The sequence below is a fragment of the Pongo pygmaeus genome, chromosome X (genome assembly GCF_028885625.2).
Source record: "Pongo pygmaeus isolate AG05252 chromosome X, NHGRI_mPonPyg2-v2.0_pri, whole genome shotgun sequence".
In the NCBI taxonomy this organism is placed as follows: domain Eukaryota; kingdom Metazoa; phylum Chordata; class Mammalia; order Primates; family Hominidae; genus Pongo; species Pongo pygmaeus.
In genome coordinates this window covers 41,915,387-41,930,178 of record NC_072396.2, presented here as the reverse complement: position 1 = coordinate 41,930,178, position 14,792 = coordinate 41,915,387, and positions in this window count along the sequence as shown.

Below are 14,792 nucleotides of genomic sequence, written 5' to 3'. Positions count from 1 at the left end.
AGCTTCATGAGACCTCTCCTCGTCTGTGCACTGATGAGTGGCCAACTCTGGAGCCCAGGCTGTTGCTTTCCAGTCTGGTGGTGAGTCCTCCATAGTCTGGTGAGTGTAGTGTCTGACTCTGGAGCCCAGGCTGTTGCTTCCTGGTTTGGTGGTGAATCCTCCATAGTCTGGTGAGTGTAAATATATATATATATGTGTGTATATCTATCTAGCTATCTAGCTAGCTAGCTAGCTATATATATATATCTTTTCCCTTATCCCCTTCCCATTGCAATTTGCTTGTTATATCATTTGCCTATTATATCTGCACTGCCATTTACGTGGGATAAAGGTTGTTTACCCTTGAAGATATTGTGTGTGTCTTTTCTTCTCCCCTCTCACATTTCTCACACAGAACACACACTCAGCTAATTTTTGTATTTTTAGTGGAGATGGGGTTTCACTATGTTGGCCAGGCTGGTCTCGAACTCCTAACCTCAGGTGATCCACCTGCCTCGGCCTCCCAAAGTGCTGGGATTACAGGAGCAAGCCACTGCCCCTGGCCATCTTATACATTTTTAATAGTTTGTTTGAATCGAGATCCAAATAAGTCCATATATTGCATTTGGCTGTTATGTTTCTTAAGTCTGTTAGTCTGTAGGTTTACCTTCCATCTCATTTTTTTCTTGCAATTTGTTGTTTTTAAAGAAACTGAATAGTTTGTCCATAAGAGTTTCTCATTGCCTGAATATTGCTTAGTGCACACTCATGGTGCAGTTTCACGTGTTCCTCTGTCCTTGATATTCTCCGTAAATTGGAAGTTAGAGTGAAAGCAGGGCTATCCAATAGAGCTTTCTGCAATTATAGAGATGTTCTATATCTGCATCCTTCAATATGGTAGCCACTCATCCTGTGTGGCTATGAGCACTTGAGATGGGGCCAGTGCGACTGAGGACCTGCATATTTAATTTAATTTAATTTAATTTAATTTAATTTAATAAGTTAATTAATTATGTATTTACTTATTGAGACAGAGTTTCAGTCGCCCAGGCTGGAATGCAGTGGCGTGATCTCAGCTCACTGCAACCTCTGCCTCCCAGGTTCAAGTGATTCTCGAGCCTCATCCTCCCTGGTACCTGGTAGCCTCATCCTCCATGGTAGCGTTCGCCACCATGCCCGACTAATTTTTTTTTTTTGAGGCGGAGTTTCACTCTTGTTGCCCAGGCTGGAGTGCAATGGCATGATCTCGGCTCACCGCAACCTCCGCCACCCGGGTTCAAGCAATTCTCCTGCCTCAGCCCCCCAAGTAGCTGGGATTACAGCCATGCACCACCACGCCTGGTTAATTTTATATATTTTTTAGTAGAGGCTGAGTTTCTCCATGTTGGTCAGGTTAGTCTCAAACTCCCGACCTCAGGTGATCCACCTGCCTCAGCCTCCCAAAGTGCTGGGATTACAGGTGTGAGCTACCTTGCCCGGCCTTTTTTTTTTTTTTTTTTTTTTTTGTATTTTTAGTAGAGACAGGATTTCACCATGTTAGCCAGGCTGGTCTTGAACTCCTGACCTCAAGTGATCCACCCACCTCAGCCTCCCAAAGTGCTGGATTACAGGCCTGAGCCACCGTGCCTGGTCTATTTAATTTTAATTCATTTAAATTCAAATAGCCGCATGTGGCTAGTGACTATTGAATTGGATAATGCAGATCTAGAGGCTTGAGCAGAGTTGATTTTTTTTTTTTTTTTTTGAGATGGAGTCTCACTCTGTCACCTAGGCTGGAGTGCAGTGGCACGATCTCGGCTCACTGCATGCTCTGCCTTCTGGGTTCATGCCATTCTGCTGCCTCAGCCTCCCCAGTAGCCGGGACTACAGGCGCCTGCTGCCACGCCCAGCTAATTTTTTTGTATTTTTAGTAGAGTTAGCCAGGATGGTCTCAATCTCCTGACCTCATGATCCGCCCACCTCAGCTCCCAAAGATTTTGTTTTATGTTTAAAACTACTTCACGTGGTGATGGTGACTTCCCTCATCCACCACTGTATTTAGTAACAGAGTGTTTCTTCTGGTCTGCAGTCTGCCCTAGTGGTGTCTATGCTTTTTACGCACTTCCCAATAGGCCGCAGGGTGGCACTGCCAGCTTGATCTCCTCTGAGGCAGCCACCAGCAATACGGATGCAATGACTTAGCCAGGACCCAGCTACACAGCAAATTTGCCTCACTGTTTGTTGGACTCCATCATGCTTCCTTCACAAAGCCTGCAAAATCATGGAATTCGAATGTTTCTTCATTTTACTGATGAAGAAAATGAGGCAGGGAGAGGAGCAGACTGATTGTCAATGCTGTGCTCCCCTCCTCAGGGAAGAGCCGGGGAACCCATGTGGGGATAGGAAAGAGGTAAAATGTTATACAGCTAGTTAATGGCAGAGCAGAGATGGAACTTAAGTCTGTCTTTTAATGTCCATACCAGTGTTATTTCTGTTTTCTTCTGTCAACACAGTGAATGTCATGGTAGATTTGCTGATGTTGAGCCATCTTTGCATTCTTGCAATAATCCTGCTTGGCCATGTTTTAGTGTCTTAACACACTGCTGGATTCAATTTGCTATTATTTTATTTAGGATTTTTAAATTTCTGTTCATAAGTGAGTTCAGCCTATTTCTTTCTTATCTTATTATTCTACTTTCTTGTTTTAATATCAGGATTCTCCCATCCAAGTACTAACCAGGCCTGACCCTGCTTAGCTTCCGAGATCAGGTGGGTTCGGGTGCATTCAGGGTGGTATGGCCATAGACCGAATATCAGGATTCTAATAGCTCCATAAAATGAATTGGGCAGCTTCCTCTCTTTTCTTTTTTTTTTTTTTTTTTTTTTTTGATGGAGTCTCACTCTCTTGCCCAGGCTGGATTGCAATCTCTGCTCACTGCAACCTCTGCCTCCCAGGTTCAAGCGATTCTCTTTGCCTCAGCCTCCCAAATAGTTGGGTTTACAGGTGTGCACCACCGTGCCTGGCTAATTTTTGTATTTTTAGTAGAGACGGGGTTTCACCATGTTGGCCAGGCTGGTCTCAAACTCCTGACGTCATGATCCACCCACCTTGGCCTCCCAAAGTGCTGGGATTACAGGCGTGAGCCACTGCGCCCAGCCCTCTTTTCTATTTTCTGTAACCGTTTACATTAGGTAGGATTTGCTATTTTTTGAAGATTAGGTAAAACACATCCATGAAATTGTCTGAACCTGGTTCCCTTCCTTCCTCCCTCTTTCCCTTTCTCCCTTCCTTCCTTTCTTCTTTCTTTTGTGGAGGTAGGGTGGGGGCCTTGGGAGAGATTTTTGGCTTTCTGTTTCGTATTTTTAAAAAGCGTTATTGGTTATTCTGATATCCCATTTCTTAATTGATTTAGTTATTGTACATCTAGAAGATTGTCTCTTTCATCTAGTTTTCCAAATTAATTGGCATAAAGCTGTTCATAGCGATTGCATGTGATTTTTCAGATCTCTTCAGTAAATTTTCCTCTCCACCATGCTGACTGTTGTCCAGTCTTGTGCCACAAGGCCTGCACAATGACTTTGTAATCATTATTCTGAACACCAGCTGCAAATGTGCAGTAAATGTATATTGTCCATTTATTAATAAGACAGGGAGCATTAACCAGATATGGAGAGAAAGCCACAGTTCGTAGGGCTTGCAAAGGGCATTTAGTTTAGTTTACTCTCCTGCCCCAACACAAATCTGCATAAAATACTGCTTGGTTTTGTCACTGCCTTGCTTAAGAATGTCCCACTAGCACAGAGTCTAAATTGCTTGGCCAGGCTTTCAGGATCCTATGGAGTCAAGCCCTCCATAAATGACTGTGTCCAGTATCAAACCTAGAGCCAGGGAGAATGCCAGACAAGGGCACCTTAAAAGGGGTGTCTACAGTTAGTTGGGAAGTCAAAATAACACAATGAGGTAAATCTCATGCTAATCTGCAAAGTACTGCTTTAGATACAAACAGCAGGGAGTGATTGGGTGAGGGGAGAGTTGGCCTAGTCCCAGGGGCCAGGAAGGGAATGGCTAGGCAGGAAGGAGCACAAAGAGAGTTTTAGGCAACAGAAACTGCCAGAAGAAAGGCAAAATTAGTGGGACAAAGGTGCAGAGGCAAAAAGCACCACAGGATCCAGAATGTGAGAGGGGGGCCTGGCTTAAGAAGCCATCTGATTATAGACATGGAAGGAGAGAGGGCCTGCCTGCTGGGCTCTTCTGTGTCAATCAGGAATTAAAACCATCCAACGAATTTTTGGGAGTGAGAATCAACAAGATTCACTGATATTCTTTCATATAAGAATATATTTTTGCCAGGCTCGGTGGCTCACATCTGTAATCCCAGCACTTTGGGAGGGCGAGGCAGGTGGATTGCCCAGGAGTTTGAGACCAGCCTGGCCAACATGGCAAAACCTCATCTCCACTAAAAATACAAAAATTAGCCAGGCATGGTGGCAGTTGCCTGTAATCCCAGCTACTAGGGAGGCTGAGGCAGGAGAGTTGCTTGAAGCCGAGAGGCAGAGATTGCAGTGAGCCGAGATTGCATCACTGCACTCCAGCCTGAGTGACAGAGTGAGACACTGTCTCAAAAAAAAAAAAAAGGAATACATTCTTGTGGAGACAACCCAAATGATGTCCATCAGTGAATGAATGGGTAAACAAGTGCGATACATCTATACAATGGAATATTATTCAGGCTTAAAAAGGAAGGACTTTTTTTTTTTTTTTTTTTTTGAGACAGGGTCTCACTATCACCCAGGCTGGAGTACAGTGGCACAATCACAGCTCACTGCAGCCTTGACCTCCCAGTCTCAAGTAATCCTCCCACCTCAGCCTCCCAAGTAGCTGGGACCACAGGCATGCACCATCACACCCAGCTAATTTTTGTATTTTTAATTTTTGTTTATTTTTTGTAGAAAATAAATTTTGTAGGAAGGAAATTCTGACACATGCTACAACATAAGTGAAACGTAGATATTCTATTAAGTGAAAGAGGCCAGATACAAAAGGACACATATTGTGAGTCCACTTCTCTGAGGTCTCTAGAATAGTTAGGTTCATAGAGACAGAAAATGGAATGGTGGTTGTCAGCAGCTAGTGGGGAGGGGAAAATAGGGAATTAGTGTTTAAGGGATACAAAATTTCAGTTTGGGAAGATGAAAAGGTTCTAGAGATGGATGGTCATGATGGTTGCACAACAATGTGAATGTACTGAATGCCACTGAACTGGACAAGTAAAAATGTTTAAAATGGTAAATTATATATTTTTTCTATTTTTAATTTTTTTCTTTTTTTTTGTTTGTTTTTTTTTTGAGACAGTGTTTCGCTCTTGTTGCCCAGGCTGGAGTGAAATGGTGTGATCTTGGCTCACTGCAACCTCCACCTCCTGGGTTCAAGTGATTCTCCTGCCTCAGCCTCCCAAGTAGCTGGAATTACAGGCGTGCACCACCATGCCCCGCTAATTTTGTATTTTTAGTAGAGACGGGATTTCTCTACGTTGGTCAGGCTGGTCTCAAACTCCCGATCTCAGGTGATCCACCCGCCTCGGCCTCCTGAAGTGCTGGGATTACAGGCGTGAACCACCACGCCTGGTCTAATTTTTTTTTTTTTTTTTAAATGAAGTCTTGCTCTGTCGCCCAGGCTACAGTGTAGTGGCACAATCTTGGCTCATTGCAACCTCTGCCTCCTGGGTTCAAGCGATTCTCCTGTCTCAGCCTCCCAAGTAGCTGAGATTACAGATGCACACCACCACGCCTATCTATCTATAGAAAGGATCTTTCCACATAGTTTGTGGCGCTTTTGGCTTTTTTTTCTGAGACTGAGTCTCGCTCTATCGCCCAGGCTGGAGTGCAGTGGCATGATCTTGGCTCGCTGCAACCTCCGACTCCCAGGTTCAAGTGATTCTCCTGCCTCAGTCTCCTGAGTAGCTGGGATTACAGGTGTGCACCACTACCCCCGGCTAATTTTTGTATTTTTAGTAGAGACGGGGTTTCACCATGTTGGCCAGGCTGGTCTCAAACTCCTGACCTCAAGTGATCCGCCCACCTCAGCCTCCCAAATTGCTGGAATTACATGCGCAAGCTACCATTCCCAGCCTTTCCACATAGTTTGAATGTCTGACAATAAGCATGTAATCTTGCAGTAATAAGATAATTAAAGGTGGAAAAAACTAAACAGAGGAGAACGTCATGTGACAGATAAGCATAAAAAGTGCTGGGGCTCTGGCTGAAACCACCTCAGGGAAGAGTCTTCCTTCTTCAGAGCAGGGGCTCTGCTTTCGTGTAAATCCCTGGGGATGACTGAGAAGCAGATGAAAGGTTAGGGCTCCGGAGGAAGCTGACTCCCAGCAACCTCTGCCCATTCTTCCCCTTGAGCAAAGGGACCTTGGAGGCTGGCAGTGAACACAGGAGATGCACCCTGCATCCAGTCCCACCTACCGCCACACATACCTAGGGCCTGGCCAGGGGTCTAAGATGGCCAAGTGCACAGCAGTTGAGACACACACAAGCAGAGGCCCTTGAGAGGTGGGCACCTTGCTGGAGGGCACAGGCCAGGCCTCATCTGGACAGCAACCTCCCCACCCCACCAGGGACAGTCCCATCCAGACATTCTGTGTTGCAGGGAGAAGCCAGCACGGTCCAGGGGACTGCGAGGGAACTGGCATTTGAAATGTTTATTCCTCTGCTTTGCTCCCAGGTTGCTAGGGTAGAATCCATAAACGCGCTGACTGGCTTCATCACTGATTAATAAGTTCCAGCTCTATGCCTGACAATCCCAGGCGGCTCCCTGCTCTTCCTAAGAGCAGGTTCAAAGACATGGCTCTCCCCCAGCCCCAGGCTCCTACAGAGCAATTCACTGGGGCCTCCTCTTCCCAGGCCTAGTGAACTGGCCTTGCCTTCACACGTGTGTGTGTGTGTGTGTGTGTGTGTGTGTGTCTCCATGTGCCCATCAGATCCTTCCTGAAGCAGACTGGCTGAGTGGTCATGCACCTTCCCAAGGCTGACCTAGCCCTTGAACCCATCCTACTCATTCCCTGTCTCTTGGGTGTTTCTTGATTTCACAAGTCCCTCTTAGGTTTTCTTTCTCTCTTTCACCAGACATCACTGTCACAGGCTGTAAACAGGATCCGTATCTCCCCTGTCCTTGAAAAAAATCAAACCCAAATAATGTCCTTAGTACAGCCTCTCTCCTTCCTATGACCCAAACCACTGACAGCTGTCACATAACTCTATTACAAGTCTCCCCAGCACCTCCCAGGCATTCTGTTTTTTAAAAATTAATTTGAGATGGTCTCTATTTAATAAACATTAGAGTCTCTTTATGCTGCCCAGGCTGATCATGAGCTCCCAGCCTTAAGCAATCCTCCTGCCTTGGCCTCCCAGAGCACTGGGATTACAGGTATGAGCCACCATATCTGGCCTGATCTGCTGTCACTCTAGATTACATTTGTCTTTTCTACAGTTAGATAGAAATCTAATCATGTAGTATATATTATTTTGTATCTTGCGTTTTTGCTCAATGTGTGTTTTTTTCAGACGGAGTCTTACTGTAGCACCCAGGCTGGAGTGCAGGAGCACGACCTCGGCTTACTGCAACCTCAACCTCCTGGACTCAAGTGATTCTCCTGCCTCAGCCTCCCAAGTTGCTGGGATTACAGGCGCATGTCACCACGACTGGGTAATTTTTGTGGTTTTAGTAGAGACAGGGTTCACCATGTTGGCCAGGCTGGTCTTGAACTCTTGACCTCAAGTGATCCACCTGCCTTAGCCTCCCAAAGTGCTGGGATTACAGGCATGAGCCACCATGCCTGGCCAATTTTTGTATTTTTTTGTAAAGATGGGATTTCACCATGTTGCCTAGACTGGTCTTGAACTCCTGGGCTCAAGCAGTCTGCCCACCTCGACCTCTCAAAGAGGCACTTTCTTTTTTTCTTTTCTTTACTTTTTTTTTTTTTTTTTTTTTTTTTGAGACAGAGTTTTGCTCTTGTTGCCCGTGTTGGAGTGCAGTGGCGTGATCTCGGCTCACTGCAACTTCCACCTCCCGGGTTCAAACCATACTCCTGCCTCAGCCTCCTGAGTAGCTAGGATTACAGGCATCCACCACCACGCCCAGCTAATTTTTTGTATTTTTAGTAGAGATGGGATTTCACCATGTTGGCCAGGCTGGTCTGGAACTCCTGACCTCAGGGATCCACCTGCCTTGGCATCCCAAAATGCTGGAATTACAGGCGTAAGCCACCACACCCGGACCCACTTTCTTTTTTTTCTAAACAGCTTTATAATTTACATACCACTGGCCGGGGGAAGTGCCTTGCGCTTGTAATCTCAGCACTTTGGGAATCCCAGGCAGGTGGATCTCTTGAGGTCAGGAACTCAAGACCAGCCTGACCAGCATGGTGAAACCCCATCTCTACTAAAAGTACAAAAATTAGCCAGGCGTGGTGGTGGGTGCCTGTAGTCCCAGCTACTAGGGAGGCCGAGGCAGGAGAATCACTTGAACCTGGGAGGCGAGGCTGCAGTGAGCCGAGATCATCCCACTGCACTCCAGCCTGGGAGACAGAGCAAGACTCTGTCTTAAAAAAAAAAAATACCATATAATCCACCCATTTAAAGTGTACAATTATGTAGTTTTAGTATTTTCACAGATGTTTGCAACTATCATCACTTCAGTTTCTTTTTGTCCCATAAACTTTCTGAAAATTGGACCCTTGAAATATTATGGAATAACTCTAGAAATCAGATTCTCTCCCCCTCCAGGGTGCATTGTGTTACTACTGTCTATTCTTGTTTGCTTCTGAACTAATTCTGTGTGTTCTTTGTCATGTGTGGCCACTGAAGTCCACTGGGTTAGCTTAGTGGTCAGCTAATGAATGGATTGAGATTTCCTTAAGTATTTGGAAACCATAAGTCTCCCAGTCTTTGCTGGTCTTTGCTGGTCTTTGCTGGTCTTTGCTGTGTGTTTTTGGAGCACACCTTCAAACTCAGCCAGGCAGCTGACAACCCTACCTTAGCCTTCACGTCCTGCTTTCACAGAGCATCAAGGTTCCCCATTGAGAGCCCTCCTGTTGTAAATAAAGGAGCTGGGGAGACCAAATTATTGTGTGGGAAGTTTGCTTAGCAAAATGGTAGACATGCCTAACTGATCCCCTTTCTCCCCTTCTCTCTTAACAGTCCCCCTATGTTATTGGGGACAGAATTGTGCCCAGACAAGAAAATGATGTTTCCCAGCCTCCCTTGCAGCTGAATGGGGACAACCATTGAGATGTAAGTGAAAGTTGATGGATGGTGTTGAGAGGTGACAGCATGCTGGCAGCCCTCGCAGCCCTCGCCCGCTCTCGGCGCCTCCTCGGCCTCGGCGCCCACTCTGGCCACGCTTGAGGAGCCCTTCAGCCCGCCGCTGCACCGTGGGAGCCCCTTTCTGGGCTGCCCGAGGCCGGAGCTGGCTCCCTCAGCTTGCCGGAAGGTGTGGAAGGAGAGGCGCTGGCAGGAACCAGGGCTGCGCGCGGTGCTTGCGGGCCAGCGCGAGCTCGGATGGACATGGGCTCGGCGGACCCGCACTCTGAACGGCCGGCCGTCACCGCCGGTCCGGGGCAGTGAGGGGCTTAGCACCCGGGCCAGCAGCTGCGGAGGGTGTGCCGGGTCCCCCAGCAGTGCCGGACCGCCTTGGCACAACGGCAAATTCTCGCCTGGCCTCAGCTGCCTCCCCACGGGGCAGGGCTCGGGACCCGCAGCCCGCCATGCCTCAGCCCCCGCCCCCGCCCCCGCCCCCACCCCCACCCCGTGGGCTCCTGCGCAGCCTGAGCGTCCCCTAGGAGCGCGGCCCCCTGCTCCTCGGCAACTGGTCCCATCGACTGCCCAAGGGCTAAGAAGTGTGGGCACAGGACGCCGGACTGGCAGGCAGCTCCACCTGTGGCCCCAGTGTGGGATCCACTAGGTGAAGCCAGCTGGGCTCCTGAGTCTAGTGGGGACTTGGAGAACCTTTATGTCTAGCTAAGGGATTGTAGATATACCAATCAGCATTCTGTGTCTAGCTCAAGGTTTGTAAACACACCAATCAGCACCCTGTGTCTAGCTCAAGGTTCATAAATACACCAATCAGCACTCTGTATCTAGCTAATCTGGTGGGGACTTGGAGAACCTTTATGTCTAGCTAAGGGATTGTAAATACACCAATCAGCACTCTGTGTCTAGCTCAAGGTTTGTAAATGCACCAATCAGTGCTCTGTGTCTAGCTGATCTGGTGGGAACTTGGAGAACCTTTATGTCTAGCTAAGGGATTGTGAATGCACCAATCAGCACTCTGTGTCTAGCTCAAGGTTTGTAAATGCACGAATCAATGCTCTGTGGGGACTTGGAGAACTTTTGTGTCTAGCTCAGGGATTGTAAACACACCAATCAGCACCCTGTCAAAATGGACCAATCAGCTCTCTGTAAAATGGACCAATCAGCAGGATGTGGGTGGGGCCAGATAAGGGAATAAAAGCAGGCTGCCCAAGCCAGCAGTGGCAAGCTGCTTTTACAGTGCAGAAGCTTTTTCCTTTTGCTCGTTGCAATAAATCTTACTGCTGCTGACTATTTGGGTGTGCACTGCCTTTATGAGCTGTAACACTCACCACGAAGGTCTGTAGCTTCACTCCTGAAGCCAGCGAGACCACGAACCCACCAGAAGGAAGACACTCCAAACACATCCGAACATCAGAAGGAACAAACTCTGGACACACCGCCTTTAACTGTAATACTCACCGTGAGGGTCTGTGGCTTCATTCTTGAAGTCAGTGAGACCAAGAACCCACCAATTCCGGACACAGGGTTGCTAGGAAAGGCCTTTTGGCCCTGGCCTTTCTCTTACTTCCTGTTTCAAATGTGGGTGTGATGGTAGGCTTCCAGCAACTATTTTGTGATCTTAAGGATGGAAGCCATGTCCTGTGGGTGAAAAGGTAGAAAGTTAGAAAGAACCGACCTGAGCTTCTTGAGACTTTTCTCTGGTCTTTTATGTGAAAGAGAAATAAATATCTATTGTTTTGTTTTGTTTTGTTTTGTTTTTTGAGATGGAGTCTCACTCTGTTGCCCAGGCTGGAGTGCAGTGGCGTGATCTCGGCTCACTGCAAGCTCTGTCTCCTGGGTTTACGCCATTCTCCTGCCTCAGCCTCCTGAGTAGCTGGGACTACAGGCGCCCGCCACCACGCCTGGCTAATTTTTTGTATTTTTAGTAGAGACGGAGTTTCACCACGTTAGTCAGGATGGTCTCGATCTCCTGACCTCATGATCCACCTGCCTCAGCTTCCCAAAGTGCTGGGATTACAGGCGTGAGCCACCGCGCCTGGCCTTATCTATCTTTTTTAAACCACTTAATTGATTTTCTGTTTTATGAGCCACACCTAATCCTAGCTAGTATAGCAAGCACAAAATTAGAGTTGGGGAAGAAGAATAGCCCAGAGCAATAGTTCATGCCAGCTGGGCTACATATTCAGAGCCCTTGCCATTCTCCAGAGGCCATCTGTGGTAGGCAGCTGCAAAGATGGCCCCAAATGGCCGAGCACGATGGCTCACACCTGTAATCCCAGCACTTTGGGAGGCCGAGGCAGGTGGATCACTTGAGGTCAGGAGTTCGAGACCAGCCTAGCCAACATGGTGAAACCCCATCTCTACCAAAAATATAAAAAATTAGCCAGGTGTGGTGGTGGGCGCCTGTAGTCCCAGCTACTCGAGAGGCTGAGGCAAGAGAATCTCTTGAACCTGGGAGGTGGAGGTTGCAATGAGCCGAGATTTAGCCACTACGCTCCAGCCTGGTGACAGAGCAAGGCTCTGTCAAAAAAAATAAAAATGAAAAAAAAAGGCCCCAAATGATCCTCACATCTCAGTGTTCACTAGTTCAGTAGGCTGACCTGTGTAATCAATAGGATACTGCAGAAGGGTGACAGTGTGACTTCTGAAGGTAGCCCATTACAGACATTGCAGTTTGTTTACACTGTAAACCAAAAAGTGTCTGAGACAGGTCTCAATCAATTTAGAAGTTTACTTTGGCAAGGTTAAGGACATGCCCGGAAGAAATAAACATGAGTCACACAAACAGTTAGTGGTCTGTGCCTTTCTCCAAAGATGATTTTGAGGGCTTCGGTATTCAAAGGGGAAAAGCAGGCTGGAGGAGAAAGAGGGAGGGTATGGTCACATTACTGAATCCACATCTTGCAAGAGAAAAGGAGCAAGTAGAGGAATAGTCAATTATGTATTCATCTCGCACTCAGTAATCACCACTTTCCACAAGATAAGGTATAACATAGAGTAGCTACCTGTAGAGGTATTTAACCTTTTATTTGTAGCTATCTGCTTAGGAATAAAAGGAAAAGCAGCTTCTTGCATGACTCAGCTTTCAGCTTCTTTTTTTTTTTTTTTTTTTTTTTTGGCAGAGTGAATTGAGGTCCCAGTGAGTTTTTATTTTCCTTTCACATCATCTTGCTCTCTCTCGAATCACTTGTTCTGGGGAGAGCCAGCTGCCACGCTGTGAGGATACTCGAGCAGCCCTATAGAGAGCCCCGTGTGGTGAGGAATTGAGGAATCCTCCCACTTTAGCCTCCTGAATAGCTGGGACTACAGGTGTACGCCACCACCCATAGTTAATTTTTGTTTGTTTTTATTTTTGTTTCAGTCTCGCTCTGTCCCCCAGGCTGGAGTGCAGTGGTGCGATCTCAGCTCCCTGCAACCTCCGCCTCCTGGTTTAAGCAGTTTTCCTGCCTCAGCCTCCCAAGTAGCACCACCACACCCGGCTAATTTTTTTATATTTAAAAATAATTTATATTTAAAACTCCTGACCTCAAGTGATCCGCCCACCTCAGCCTCCCAAAGTGCTGGGATTACAGGCGTGAGCCACCTTGCCTGGCCTAATTTTTGTATTTTTAGTAGAGACAGGGTTTCACCATGTCGGCCAGGCTGGTCTTGAACTCCTGGCTTCAAGTGATCTGCCCACCTCAGCCTCCCAGAGTGCTGCGATTACAGGTGTGAGCCACCCAGCTTGGCCCCCAGGCTGGTCTTGAAATCCTGGGCTCAAGCAATCTACTGGCCTCGGCCTCCCAAAGTGCTGGAATTACAGGTGTGGTGGCCACCACACCCTGCTAGATTTTTTTTTTTTTTTTTTTTTTTTTGAGACGAAGTCTTGCTCCTGTCACCCAGGCTGGAGTGCAATGGCACGATCTTGGCTCACTGCAAGCTCAGCCTCCCAGGTTCAAGCGATTCTCCTCCCTCAGCCTCCCGAGTAGCTGGGATTACAGGCGCCTGCCACGACACCCGGCTAATTTTTTGTATTTTTAGTAGAGATGGGGTTTCACCATATTAGCCAGGCTGGTCTTGAACTCCTGACCTCAGCCAATCCACCCACCTCAGCCTCCCAAAGTGCTGGGATTATAAGTGTGAGCCACCGCGCCCAGCCACCCTGCTAGATTTTTAAAATGTTTTATAGAGATGGGGTCTCACCATATTGCCTAGGCTGGTCTCGAATTCCTGGCTTCAAGCCATCCTCCTGCCTTGGCCTCCCAAAGTACTGGGATTACACGTGTAAGCCACCATGCCTGGCCTACAGTCAACAGCCAGCCCCAGCTTGTCAGTCATGTGAGTCAGCCATCTTGGAAGTGGGTCCTCCAGCCCAAGTCGAGTCTTCAAGACTGCAGGCCAGGCATGACTGCAACCTCCAGAGAGACCCTGACAGCTGCGCCCACATTCCCGGCCCACAGATCCTGTGATAATAAGTATTTATTGTTGCTTTAAGCTGCTAAGTTTTGTTACACAGCCATAGATAAATAATACACCACCACATGGGGACCCTTTGGCCAGGCTTCTCTCTTGTCCATGACAGGTGGAACGCTCTCAGCTTCCTGCTCTTGGGCCAGTGGGCTCTGGAGCAGACCTTCCCAACCAGAATATGTGAACCGCTGCAGGCCTGCCACAAGATACAGATAACTGTAAATGTCATAGTCATTTTATTTGAATTTTATGCAAATTCAGTATTTATTTATTTATTTATTTATTGAGATGGAGTTTTGCTCAGGCTTGAGTGCAATGGCGCCATCCTGGCTCACTGCAACCTCTGCCTCCTTGGTTTGAGTGATTCTCCCGGCTCAGCCTCCCAAGTAGCTGGGATTACAGGCACGCACCACCGCACCTGGCTAATTTTTTGTATTTTTTTAATATATTTTTTTGAGACAGAGTCTCACTCTGTTGCCCAGGCTGGAGTGCAATGGCACGATCTCGGCTCACTGCAACCTCTGCCTCCCAGGTTCAAGTGATTCTCCTGCCTCAGCTTCCTGAGTAGCTGGAATTACAGGTGCCTGCCACCATGCCCAGCTAATTTTTGTATTTTTAGTAAAGATGAGTTTTCACGATGCTGGCCAGGCTGATCTTGAACTCCGAACCTTAGGCGATCCGCCCGCCTCGGCCTCCCAAAATGCTGGGATTACAGGCGTGAGCCACCGCGCCCAGCCAATTTTTTGTATTTTTAGTAGAGACAGGGTTTTGCCATGTTGGCCAGGCTGGTCTCGAACTCCTGACCTCAGGTGATCCGCCCACCTCTGCCTCCCAAAGTTTTGAGATTACAGGTGTGAGCCACCGTGCCTGGGCCAAATTCAGTATTTATGTAATCTCCAATACTTTTTATTACCATAATTATATACTATAAAGAAAATGTAATAGTCTATTTTTACCAAGCCTCTTGTAGACACTGCCAAATAAATCGTACAAATATTATCATGTCCTTTGTGTGAAAAAGTTAAGGAGGCCTGATCTAGACCTTGGCTAACCATTCCTTTTTAGGG